This window comes from Primulina eburnea, chromosome 3 (genome assembly GCF_022965805.1).
Source record: "Primulina eburnea isolate SZY01 chromosome 3, ASM2296580v1, whole genome shotgun sequence".
Lineage (NCBI taxonomy): Eukaryota > Viridiplantae > Streptophyta > Magnoliopsida > Lamiales > Gesneriaceae > Primulina > Primulina eburnea.
This window is the reverse complement of record NC_133103.1, coordinates 6,565,572-6,580,064: the sequence shown is the minus strand read 5'-3', so window position 1 is coordinate 6,580,064 and position 14,493 is coordinate 6,565,572. Positions and strand designations below refer to the sequence as shown.

The 14,493-nt window shown below is 38.3% G+C and overlaps 1 pseudogene; it reads right to left on the bottom strand.

Annotated features, from left to right (window-relative positions):
• The window catches only part of LOC140825810 (uncharacterized), a 32,364-nt pseudogene that overhangs the window by 7,340 nt on the left and 10,531 nt on the right, over positions 1 to 14,493 (bottom strand).

The window sequence follows — 14,493 nt, the reverse complement described above, 5'->3', positions numbered from 1 at the left end:
AGGATGTATTATTACCAATTAAAATTTTAACTCTCTCCAAGTTGACAGTTTCTACTTTACTTGGATTGATGGATTTCAAATTCATTGACTTTCTTAGGTGGACAAAATCCAAATGGATTTCAAATCCACTACTTATCAAGCTATGTAATTTCCAAGATAATCGTGATGAGTTTCAAATTCATTCAAGATAAGTGTCATTTGAAATGCATCAAATCATTTCTCAAATCAAATCTCTCAGTCCAATCAAATCTAACAATCCAAGTTCTCAAACAAAGAACTTCTCAGGTGTGATCTTGTGGAGTTTTAAAAATCAAATTACCATCACATTGTGCTTCACATACATATTTTTTTTTTATAGGAAACATAATTTTATTAATTAATAATGATTTAAAAGTTTACAACTATTAGAACAGAAATGCAGTGGACTGGAAGTTCACTGTCAACCTACAAACAAAACAAAAAAGCTTGAGAGTCTCAAAGATACACATAATCCCATTGTCTTAACAAATCAAAAACCGAAACGTTGTCGAAGTCTTTGTGGTTTCCAATCCACAAGGCCACATTAACTTTGATCTTCTCCCAGCAAATCTCAACATTTGACTCTGTTCCTTCAAAGATTCTCTTGTTTCTTTCCAACCAAATTGTCCAGCATAGGCAATGGACCACGACTTTCCAGAAAATTCTTCCTTTAGTCCCTGTTGATTGGGCCAAATCCATGCCGAATAGCTCTTTTGTTGATTTCGGTGTCACCCAAGTCAACCTCAATTCTTGCAAAGCCCTACTCCACAGAGAGATTGCGAAAGAGCAGTGAATCAACATATGTTCCTGAGTCTCGGTTTCCTGTCTGCATAGAACACACATATTTGGAGACAGAGCAATTCCAGGGAACCTTTTTTGAATTGTCTCCGAGCTTGGCAGCTTACCCAAAGAGGCTGACCAAGAGAAGAATCGAATCTTGGTCGGCACAGGAATTTTCCAAATGTTGTCAAAAAGGTTGAATTTTGGGTGAAGATTATGACAGAAAAAAGAATCGTAAAATGAACTTACCGAAAAAATGCCCGAAGAATCCCCGCCCCACTGGACAAAGTCTCGCACCCCCCGGACTAATCTAACCGATTCTAAGACCTCTAATAAACCTGTCAACTCATCTAGCTCTCCCTCTCTAATCTCTCGTCTGAAGTGAAAATCCCAAGAAGAGTTCAAGTTGGACTCATCAAGTGATGCGAAGTTCGAAATGGGCAGATTGTGAACATTTGACAGCTGATGTAAAGCTGGGAAAACTACTTTGAAGGAACCATCACCCACCCAATGATCTTCCCAAAATCTCACTTTATTCCCTCCTCTCACCTTAACTAAAACACAACGTTTGAAAGTTGGGTAAATCCGGGAGATAAACTTCCAAGGGCATCTGAATGTTACACCACTCGCCAATCCCGCATCCCATCCATTTTCTTGAAATCCATATTTGCTAATTATGATCTTTTTCCATAAAGTCCCCTCTTCCTTTAAGAATCTCCACCACCACTTCCCTAACAAGGCTTCATTTTTGAATCTTAGTTTAACTATGCCTAGTCCACCTCTTTCCTTTGGTTTACAAACTTGATCCCATGAGGCCAAATGTATATGTGCATCTCCATCCGCTCCATCCCAAAGAAAATTCCTTGAAATTTTGTCCATGACTTCCTCAACATTTCTCGGCAGCCTAAATAATGACATGTAATATATCGGTATGGAATTCAAGACCGATAGTATCAAAGTCAATCTGGCACCTTTCGACAGAAAACCTTTCTTCCATGCAACAAGTTTTTTGGACAGTTTATTAACTACCGGTTGCCAAAATGATGCTTTCAATGGGTTCCCTCCCAAAGGAACCCCCAAATAAGTGATAGGCCAATTCGCTTTGCCACAACCCAACTGTAATGCCAACCTTTCCACTTCATCATCTTCACGATTAATCCCCAACAACGCACTTTTATCCCAATTTATTTTCAGGCCCGACATTTGGCAGAAGGAGCTCACCACTTTGACCATGAATCTTATGTGCTCGTCTTTTTGTGCGAAAAAAAGTGTGTCATCCGCGAACTGTATGTGAGTTATCTCGATCAAATCTTTTCCAACCGTAATACCTTTTATTAAATTCGATGATTTAGCTTTGTCTATCAATCTTCCCAAAACGTCAACGACCAAGTTGAATAGGAAAGGAGATAAAGGATCTCCTTGACGAAGTCCTTTGAAAGCATTAAATTTTCCTCTCGGCCTTCCGTTGATCATAACCGAAAAAGAAACATTCGATACACATCCCCGCATCCACGATCTCCATTTTTTCCCAAACCCCTTCCTTGCTAAGACGTAGTCCAGAAAATCCCAATTAACATTGTCGTAAGCTTTCTCAAAATCCACTTTCAGCACCCATCCTTCCTTCCTCCTCACCCTAGCCTCCTCAAGCAACTCATTTGCTATTAGTCCACAATCTAGGATATTTCTCCCTTCAACGAAAGCATTCTGTGATTCCGAGATTGTCACCCCCATAACACGTTTCAGTCTCAATGTCAGGACTTTCGATATTATCTTGTATAAACTTGTTATTAAACTGATAGGTCGGAAATCCTTAACTTTGAAAGAGTCGCCTTTCTTTCGAATCAAGCATATGTAAGTCTCGTTTGTGATTCCATTAATGATGCCACTGCGGAAAAACTCTTGGAACACCAACAAAATATCCTTTTTGACAATTTCCCAGCAATCTTGGAAGAAACTCAAAGTGAATCCATCAGGGCCCGGACTCTTGTCACCATCACAAGTAAAGACTGCTTCCTTTACTTCCTCGATTGTGAATTCTATTTCTAGTTGCCTATTCATTTCCACTTCAATTGGACACCATTCTAAGCCTTCAACCCCCCAAACTTCTTCCTCGTGCTTACTGTATAGTGCCTTGTAGAATTCGGAAATAATTGAAACAATCTCATCCTCGCTTGTTGTTATTGATCCATCATTTCTTTCGATTCTGTCAATTGTAGCCTTACTCTTACGCTGATTTAGAATTGAATGAAAGAATTTTGAATTTTGGTCCCCATCTTTGATCCATTTCACCCTGCATTTTTGGTTGCTAATCTGATTCCTTCGTTTTAGATTTTCTTCGTACTTTAATTTTGCTTCTTTTCTCTCAGAAATTAAGCCTTCCGTGACCTTCCCCTCACCCTCTATTTTGTCAATTCTTTCAATCTTGTTTGATAACTCTGCTGCTTGCATTTCCAACGACCCATAAACTTCCTTATTCCATTTTTTGATGTCACCCTTAACCGATCTTAGTCTCATCATGAATTGATAACCCGCCCATCCATCGAAACCCAATTTATTCCACCACTGTTCCGCATTTTTTTTGAAATTCTTATCCTTCAACCACACGTTCTCGAATCTGAAAGGTGATGGCCCCCACCTGCTTTTTGTCAAGTCGAGAACCAAAGGGAAATGGTCCGACGTGATTCTCGGTAAGATAGACTGTCTATAGAAAGGGAATAGTTCAGTCCAACCCATAGTAAACAAGAATCTATCCAAACGGCAACAAATTGGTGAAGCCCTCATATTCGACCAAGTGAAATGTCCGTTCAAAAGAGGTGGATCACAAAGCTGTAAATCTTGAATCAAAGTGTCAAAGCACTGCATACTCGAAGTCGTAGAGCCGCTGTTTAATTTCTCACTAGTGGATCTCACAACGTTGAAATCTCCCCCCAAACACCATCTATCACCACAAATGACCCTCAAACCCGCAAGTTCATCCCAAAAATTACTCCTTAAACTCGGTTGACATGGCCCATAAACGGCTGAAAACCACCAGTCGATTTGTGTATTGTATTGTATCTGAATTGAGACTGAAAATTCCCCTATCAGATTATCCTTGACCGTTATTACCCTTGGATCCCACATGATGATTATCCCCCCTGATCTACCAAGCGAAGGTAAGGATACCCATTCCACAAATCTAGACTTCCACAGAGTTGATATTAGTTTTCTGTCCACCACCACCCTTTTTGTCTCCTGCAGAATAATTATGTCTGGTTTTTCTTTGGCTAGTATGGCTCGAATCACTCCCCTTCTATTGGCTGAACCACTCCCCCTTATATTCCAAGAAAGAATTTTCATTGATTAACTTCTGCGGCCCTCTCTATCTTATGACTACTAAGTCCTTCATTCAGCTTCGTCATTCCACAGACAGTTTCAGCATTGAAATCACTAAGTTCCACCCTCTGTAAACCCATCAATGTTAAGCACTCGTTCGGGTCAGCATACTTAGATTCCCGTTTGTCCATAGACAGAATATCCACACCTTCCTCCAGTCCGTCAATATGCCCTGAGAAGTTATTACCGGATAAACCCAACTTTCTACCCGCTGCAAAAAGCCCCCCCTCACCCAGCAATACTTCCTTTCCCCCCGACCCGATGAAGGAAGCTGAAATTGGAATAGAAAGGGAAGGAGAATGAATCGAAGTAGAGTTGTTGGGTAAATTGCGTACCTTACTCGGAGATTCCTCAAAAAATTCTCCCAAATCATTAAATTCCAGTGACTTTCTTGTTGAGAAGTCCGACTGATCGGAGATATGACTGTCTGCATCACTGAATTCTCTTCCGTCATCTGAATTGTCCTCGAACTGTCCGTGATCTGTTTTGTTATCCCAGAAGCTTTCCTCCCCGAGACATGTATCTTTGTCGATGTCAAGGATTGGAATCGTTTGACTGTCTATTTTACGCTTAGAATATTTGTCTAGAAGCTGCTGAACCTGTTTCCTTCGATAAACCTGGTCAAACATCCTTCCCGCTTTTCTAGTCTTCCCTTCGAAAGTTTGTTGAACAATGTTTTGTGAGACTGTAGCTTTTGTAGTGTCAACCTTTCCTTTGTGAAACTCCTTCTGATCCTTCGGTTTTAACTTTTTGAGAATCTTGATATGTTTCCCACGATGCCATGGGTCTGAAGCACAATTTCTTTCTCCTGAATTCTCGCCTGTCTCGCCTTTCTTGAACTCAATTTTTTCTTTACCTTTGTTCGTAATCGGCAGCTCGCAGGACTGAGTAATCGAGGCTGTTGCTTTATGGGCTGCATCAGGTTTGAAAGATGAAACGGCCTCCTGCCTTGATGGTAGTTCGTGCATATTATCAGCAATTATGACCCTGTCTTTGAAAGCCTTCTTAAATCCCCAGCCTGTGTCGTTTCTACCTCCATCAATCACCACTTGTGCGTATGATCTTCTTTCAATCGAATCATAATCCTTTATGCTCACTGAATCTACGGCAACGCGTATGTTTAGAGGTCCTCTTTCAGTCGTGATATGAAGATTGCTATTGATAAACCCTCCTTCGAGACCCTGCACCTTGATTTTTGCAGCTGAGAGATCTCTTAATAACATCGTATCTTGGCTAATGCAAAGTAATCCTCCGCATTGATCACCAATACGCTTGAGAAGTTCTTTGGACCACAGATTCCAAGGGATCCCTAGTAATCGAATCCAACTGTTACAGCACTCGAAAGTTTCCTCTTCACGGTTAATATTTTCGTTCCATTTCTGAAATGATAATGTGACTTTACTTTCCAGAAAACATTTCTTCAATCTTAAATAGAATAGAGCCTCGTCTTCGTTGTGAGGCCACCAAGCAGCCTTGTTGGCCTGGAAAGGAAAGACTTCGATTTTTCTCTGGACCGCCTTACCAAGTGTTCTAGTCACCAAATCCCATGATGTGTTGACACAATCCCTAGTAATGATAAGAGCCTTACTCCAATCCTTTGCTACTAAATCCTGAGGTTGATCTGATTCTTCTGATGTCGAGAAAACCTTGTCGCAAACAATCTGCCCAACATTTTGTTTCTTAAGTGGTGTTGCCAAATGCTTAAAAGGGTCTCTGAAATTCATAACGTTGTCCTTTGTAGTCATCCTGAATCTGTTCAAATAGTTAGCCATCCATTTCCATCCCCCGTTGAAGCGGCCACTAGGTATGATGATACGTTGAGTCTTGCCCCTCCAAACTAGCTTAGATATTTCTAGATATCTTCCTCGGCCGTTAGCAATTTTCTGCATAGAGACCACTGCTTCACTACCTCTAAATCTGTTGAAAGTAGGGGTCGATTGAGGTTTAATGATATGATCCCATAGTTTTGAAATAATCCACTCCAAGCTTTCCAGATTAATTTCCAGAACATAACTAGCGTTTCTAGTCCTTTCTATGACCTTGACTGAGTTAACCCTCAAATCCCTACCGATTAGAAATAGTTTCTGTTCAACTTTGAACTCGCAACTTGATTTGAAATCGAACCTAAAATCCCGCTGGTTCATCTCAGCTGAAATGTAAACAGGGAACACGAAGGCGGGAGACGCTCGGCAGAGAAAGTTGATGGAAAAGACAAAGTATCGAAGCGAAACAAAGGAGGAAATTGGAGAAAGGGAGGCAACTGCCGAAAAGATTAGAACAAAGCACGAAAAAGCGTTTTTTAATTTTTTTTTTATTATTTTTTTTATCTATGACGCCGCCGGAGACCGGCGCCGGAGACGGAAAGTGAGATCGAAGCTTAGCGAAGGAGGAGGATAGGGAAGGATCGGAGAAGAAATCCAGCCGAGCGGAGGTTAGGGGGAGGATAGGGCATTTCAAAAAATTCTCTCACTTAACTCTATGGGTATGACGTCTTCATTTCAAAAAATTCTCTCACTTAATTCTCTCACTTCACATACATATGGGTATGACGTCTTCATTAAATTCATCTTATACCAAAGTTAGTGTTTCATAAGCACCGGATTTGAAGTTTTTATTCCACAACCCGAATTCGAAATCTTCGAGATTGATTTCAAACTATCTTGTTTTTATCTATTCTTGTCTTGCTTTAAAACAATTTATCTTCATTTTGTTTATTCAGCAATTTTCCTTGATTTTTAAGCCCTAGGCAAAAATAATATTGTTCAATACCATTCTCATATAACATTGAATTGAGTTTATTAAACGATGCCGTGGGAGAGTTGTACCATGGGGGCATACTACAATTACAACTTCGGCAACACAAAATATGCATAACAAATCAAATAAAAGATCTTGGGTAAAAGTCTTGGCATCAAACCTTTCAAGGAAGCATGATCATTTAGCCTCCGCAACTGATGCTGAAGAATAGATGAATCAAGATAAGAACGAACTGTCTTTCTATAAGTTCCATTCACAAGTAACAAAGGAACAGTAGCTGCTCTCCTAGCCACTGAGAAAGCCATTGCCAAAGAGGGGTCCTCTGAAAGTGACAACCTGAGTCATCATACCCATCAAAACAAACTGGATAGGTTGTATAACATCACGAAACAACAAGATAAAGCAAAAAAAAGTAGGGGAAAGTGATTTTCTATTTGTATTTATTTAGTTTAGGCATAGAAAATTTAGTGTTCAGCACTTTATGCGGTGACAAGATTGGTATAAAATTTTAGTCAGTGAATCATATAGACAAAACTACACAACTTGTAGAAGAAGAATTAATCTAGGAAGTCCAACTAGGGAAGCTTAGGACTTAAGGTGGTATTATAGACAGATTTTTTATTGTTTCGAAGACTCGGCTGAAGATGTTTGGGAAAAGATTGCGATTCGTGCATCTAGTTAGATAGGGAAGCATGTAGATTTTAAAAACTTCAAGATTTCAGATCTAGTGAGAAGTTGGAGTTTTATTTGTGTTTGAGTTGACAAGGATTTTTCTTGTCTTTTTTCCTATTGTGTGGATATCTTCTCCGTCTTTTGTAATTTGTGTTTCTATTTAATGAATATATTATAGTTTCCTATAAAAAAAATCAGAATTTGTACACATTTAAAAACAAGAATTTTGATGTATTTTTCAAATGACAAGTTTACATAGCAAGGGAGCTATGCTTCTGTTGCACCCTCAACCATAGCAACTAATAAATGATTCCTCAACCATAGCAACTAATAAATGATTCTTCATCTAAGCATTTGATTGGTGTTTAATATTCCAGTGGAGTATGGATATTAACTTGGTGAGAGAGAAAATTACATACCGACACTTTTATTCAGTCAATGACATGATAGAACATAGGTTTTTGAGGAAATTTTTAGGAACATATTAAAATAGATCTACAAAACAACTCCTGTTAACAAATTATTGACGTTAAATGAAATAAAACAAGGGAGAGTAAATTTGACAATGGATAAGACATATGAAATTTATTTGTAACTACACATCAGGAACAACAAAAAATCTGACATACATTTGCATACTAAACATAGGTTTCTGAGAAGGTAACAACAGGGAGGAGAGCCCATCCATGAGACTCTTTTGATCAAGGGGTAACTGTTTAATATCCCTAAATTTCTGTACAGATGAAGACAGAAAAAATAAGTTGCCATAAACACTCCTAGTTTTACTGGGTAATCAATCATCCACATTTCCTTTACCTCCTGTGTGATAAAAAAAAGTTGAAAGGAGATTTTCTCATGATAGTGGAATGCACCATCAGCAAGAGAAGGCGATATTATGTGCCTCAAAGAACCCCACAGTGTTGCCCCTAGATGTGATAGAAAAGTATCACGTGCAACAGTATAATTTTGGAAGTCCTGTGAAGCCAGAAGACAGTGAGCACCACAAATTATAGTGAAGATATGCATCCATTGAACAGTTCTTTCAACAAGTGGCCACTGTGAAAAGATAGAGGGGAAATCCAATATATGGAATGAAATAGCTTACATCAATAGTATCACCAAATAAATTCCAGTTCTCCATACGCTTCAATGCATCTAGGGCTTTTCTCGTATGACTTTCATCATATTCCTCACCCTTGAAAGATTGGAGCTCATTTTTCAAATCTTTCATGCGTGCATCAAGCTCTGGCATCATGATGAATTTTAATTAGAAATTAGTATCCAAGATGCAACAGAATAGTCCAAAAAAATGTGGTGACACTATTTTCACAAGTGTCATGGGAAAGTAATATCCAATAAACAACACAATAGTGCACCACACATAAAATCGGGTCAAGTTAATACTCTGCTCACTAATACAATCTCCCACGTCCAAAAAATCATCAACTAGTTGTCAAAAACAACCAAAGGTGTGAAGACTGAGAAAGAAGAATAGAGAACAAATCTGTAAAACAAGAACAAAAATGAATTACCTTCGCAAAGAGCAAGCTTGACCTTCCTTCCTTTACAATGTTTGAAAGCAAATAGCTCATATATGTCGATTTCTGCAAGCAGGATATCTATGGCATGATGATCTTTCTGTAACAAAAGATAACTTGCTAGAGTTCAGTGATTCAAATAAACTAACATCTCTCAGTCTAATCTCCACCAAAAACCAAACATGCAGACAATATAACACACAGAAGCACCATCGATTACGTGATTCTTTCACAAACAACAAAAATTTAACAAAACCTTCAAGAACCTTTTAACGGTGTATAACAAGGAAGATGCTGTACATCTCACAATCAAAAAGTTACAACTACTCTCATTCTTTAACAAAGACACGACGAAAGAGATTTTTTTTTCGACTTTTTATAGAATTCAGTGAAAGAACACGATACTCGTGGCCCAAAGAGCTCCATGATAAAGAACTCATTTTAACATCATCAATCACCATCGAATTTACTAAGGTTATCTAGACATGTCTAAAGTTCCACCTTTGAGCCTCTCCAACTATTTGATGTACGCGTTTATGTCATGACGTAAAATTCATCCATCATGTTAATGATGCAAGCTACCAGAGGAGGATATGCTGCAGTCTTCTTTTACGAAAGTTCACTGTTTGTCAGTGAAAATATTTTCGACCATCTAATACCTGAACACAAATTTATTATACTATTATATTACTATATCTGGGGTATATATGCCTACTTTTGAGGTGGGATTGATACCTATGATGGTTAAAAATGAGTTCAAAGCTTTATCCAGTATCAGAAAAAAAAACTAGATGATTACGCAATTTTATCGTGCATATTCAGTGAACAAATTAGAAGGTAATGCCAACTAAATCCTCAAAAAAAAAACTCCATAATATGGGAATCAAATAGCAGAAAAAAAATTCATACATCACCAAACACCACAAATTTCTCCTGAATAGCCTCTTGCAAGCGATCTTCTGCTTCGTCTTCTGAAATTTCTAGATGCATAGGAAATACTGTGATAATCAGACGAGTTGAAGACAGAGTGATGTGTTCACTATCCATAATCAATAACTAGCAAAATGTCCTAAATTTTGACCAATACCAAACTTGGAAAAATATACAAGGGGACTGGATAAATCTAAAGTCTCATAAGCCACACCAAAAAGGTTTTTATTGTCCAAATACTTTTATGTCTATTTTCAAATAAAGCAAGCTCTATTGCAATATAGAATAGTCAAATTCCATATTTTGCAGAGGTACATAAACAAGCCAGATGCTATGTTCCACTTGAAATCAATGGCATCATGAAAATTAGCAGGCAGAAAAGCCATTACCAAAAGAGTAATTGATTTGACCAGTTACACCTCATCAAACATAAATTCACTTGACCACAATACCTGAGACTGCGCCAATGGTTTTTTCCACATTTGGTAGGCTTTGTTCTGTGCGGACACCTTCTCCGCCAACCGAAGGTCCCCAAGAAAAAGGACCCGCAGTCAAGTCAATAAATGCCCACCTAATATAAAAATTATCTCAAATTTAACTATTCAAAATGAAGGTGAATACTAACTGGGGGGAAGAGTGAGAATTCACCTATGCTTCCCAATCCATGTATCAGTAAGGCATTAAGAGTGAAAACCACTGAAATCCCCTGACTTGAACTCTTTCTGGAGCATGAACTTCAAATCCTCACTTTTCCCTTTTAGCAACTGAGGAAAATAAAAAACAAAAAAATAAAAACGGATTAGAAGACTCCATCACAAAATGTCCATGAGAACATCCAGAATCTGATCTTTTCTGACATTGCATTATCATATTCAAGCATCTTTCTTTTCTTAGCATTAACATTTGTCTTTATTAGCGATACCGGTGACAAAATAAGAAATCAAGGATAAAATGTACCTGCAAAACTTTGCTTTGAATCATTTCAGTTGTGTCTTTCCCTTGATATAGTTTCTCAATGTCATTCAATGCATTCAGGTATCTATTATACCACTCTATCTGAAAAAGAGTACAGTGAAATGACATAGAAACTAGAAAAATCTATAATTTCCTCAAAATACAGAGAAAGACATATAAAACCTTCTGGTCATTTCATAAGAATTAGCTTTGCCACATATAAATTAAAACATTATGAGAAAAAACATCCTCAATGACTGCACTTAAAAAGAAAATTTAACAAGGATCGGAAAATGATCAAAGCTGATACGATCGGTGAAAAACTTCCATTGTTGCAGATTGCAATTTTTTACCAATCAATCAAAATTCAAAATCTATCGTTTAAAAGAATTTCCGTTGCATTTTGTGCAGTCAAAAAGCTCAAATTTCCTTTGCATTTTGTGCAGTCGCAAACTAATATCTGTATGAGGGTATAAAACATTATCCCAATTTATGTCCCAGAGATGTCAATATCATCAAACATTAAAGGAGGAATATGACGCACCGTGTCAGTCTCCTCAGTTGAAGTCCAGGAAAATTTTGCCATTGGATGCTTTTCATACAAGGGTCTTGTTGTTTTATCAAGATCTGACAAGATTATTTTTTTTTTTTGATAAGAAACATAATTTTATTAATAATGGTAATTAAAAATTACAGTAAGTGGACTAGAGGTTCACTAATCGTAGCTATATAAGCTTCTAGCTTCTAGCAATACACATAATGCCAATTTCTGAAAAGATCAAAAGTAGACAGTCCCTCAAAGTTTTTATCCAACCGAGTCCAATTTGCCGTGTTGAATTTTATTCTTTCCCAACAATCATCTGAATTTTCCTCAAGATCTTGGAAAATTCTCTTGTTTCTCTCCAACCACACTTGCCAAGTAATTCCATGAACCACCATTTTCCAGAAAATTTTCCCCTTTTTGCCAAGCAGTCGGCCCAAATCAGTGTGGAATAAGTCTTGAGTTGTCTTCGGTGTAGCCCAAAGCAACTTCAATTCTTGTAAAGCCCTTGCCCACAAAGCATAAGTGAATCTGCAATGAACGAACAGATGATCTTGTGTTTCTTCATGGTTACGGCATAACACACACCAGTTTGGGGAAAGCGACCAAGTAGGTAATCTCTTTTGCATGACCTCGGCTGTCGGTAATTTCGAGAGAATCGCTGTCCATGAGAATATCTGAATTTTGGAAGGAATGTTTATTTTCCAAATGACATTGTAGAACTTGAACCGATCTGGATTATTATAATCTTTGAAAAAAGAGTGGTAGAAAGATTTGACAGTGAAAATCCCAGAATTATCCCCTTCCCATTTTTTGAGATCATCAACACCTACCGCTAATCTCACACCCTCCAAGGTTCTCAAAAGCGAAGTTAATTGAGTGATCTCCTCCTCTCGGAGAGATCTACGAAAGCTGAAATCCCATGAAATAGAGTTTGTTGATGAGTCAAATAAAGCAAAATGATCAATAGGATAACTGTGAGACAAAGATAACTGGAATAAAGAATGAAACAAATCCTTGAGAGATGACTCCCCCACCCAAATATCCTCCCAAAACCTTATTCTATTCCCCCCTCGAACCACTAGTTTAGTAAGTCTGTGATAAGTCGGGTATGTCGCTGAAATAAACTTCCACGGGCATCTAAAAGTCACATTCTTAGCCAACCCCGCATCCCATCCGTTTTCTTGTAGCCCATACTTACTCTTGATTATTTTCCTCCATAATGTATCATTTTCCACATTGAATCTCCACCACCATTTCCCCATTAAGGAAATGTTTCTCAAACATAAATTCCCAATGCCCAATCCTCCTTTTTCCTTCGGTCGGCACACTTTTTCCCATCTCACCATATGACAATGTGAATCTCCATCATTTCCATCCCATAAAAAATTTCGCATGACTTTCTCCATCTCCCCCGCCACTCCTTTGGGTATCTTAAAAAGAGAAAGGTAATATATCGGCAAGGCTGTAAGAACCGAAGCAATAAGGGTCACTCTACCTCCTTTTGACAAGAATGCCTTTTTCCAAGTAGACAATTTCCTAGAAACCTTAATCATAATAGGCTCCCAGAATGAGGTGGTCATTGGATTACCCCCTAGAGGGACTCCCAAATATTTTATCGGCCAGCTTTCCTTTTGACATCCAATTTCTGCGGCTAAATCTTCCCCATCTACTACCTCTTTAGTTAAACCCAATAAAGCACTTTTCTCCCAATTAATCCGCAGTCCTGACATATCACAAAAAGCTTTCAGAATCAAGACCAGAAACCTTATGTGTTCGTCCGTCTTCACAAAGAACAAAGTATCATCCGCGAACTGTATGTGTGAGACCTCAACCTTCTCTCGGCCCACCTCATATCCTCTGATAAAGTTTCCTTCCTTTGCTTTGTCAACCAATCTTCCCAAAACATCGACCACCATATTAAACAGAAAAGGTGATAACGGACATCCCTGTCGAAGTCCTCGATACGCTTTAAATTTCCCCCTCGGTCTCCCATTGATCATAACAGAAAATGACACATTTGAAACACATCCTCTCATCCAACCTCTCCATTTCTCCCCAAATCCCTTTTTTTGTAGTACAAAATCCAGAAAATCCCATTCGACATTATCATATGCTTTTTCAAGGTCAATTTTCAGAACCCAACCATCTTTTTTTTTCTTCCTACCCTCTTCAACCAACTCATTCGCAATTAAACAACAATCTAAAATCTGTTTCCCCTCGGTAAATGCATTTTGAGTTTCTGAAAGTGTATGTGCTAAAACTTTTTTCAACCTAGTAGCCAAAACCTTTGCAACAATCTTGTATAAGCTTGTTGTGAGGCTTATGGGTCTAAAGTCTCTGACCTTCAACGAATCATTTTTCTTTGGTATCAAACATATGTATGATTCATTTGTCAACCCATTTATGACTCCCCCTTCATGGAACTCTTCGAAGACTCTCATTAAGTCGCTCTTCACTGTCTCCCAGCAATCTTGATAAAGAGCCAAAGTATAGCCATCGGGCCCGGGCGCTTTGCATCTATCACAATCGAAAACTGCCTTCTTAACCTCCTCTAGTGAAAAAGATTTTTCCAGCTCCTCTCTCATGTCATTATCAATGTTTCCCCATACCACTCCATCAATCCCAAATCTAATCACTGGTCTTGTGCTGTACAGTTCTTTGAAATAATCGACAATAACATGAACTATCTGACCCTCATCTTCAATCACCCTACCATCATCCAACTCTAATTTGGTAATCATTGACTTTGTCTTCCTATGATTTAGCACGGAGTGGAAAAACTTTGTGTTGCGATCGCCTTCTTTTAACCAAGTAATTTTTGCTTTTTGGTGAAACATTCTATTCCGTTGACACAACAACTCTTCCAATTCACATTTTTTTTCCAGTCTTTTGGCCACCCCTTCCGCAGTAATCCTCCCCTCACTC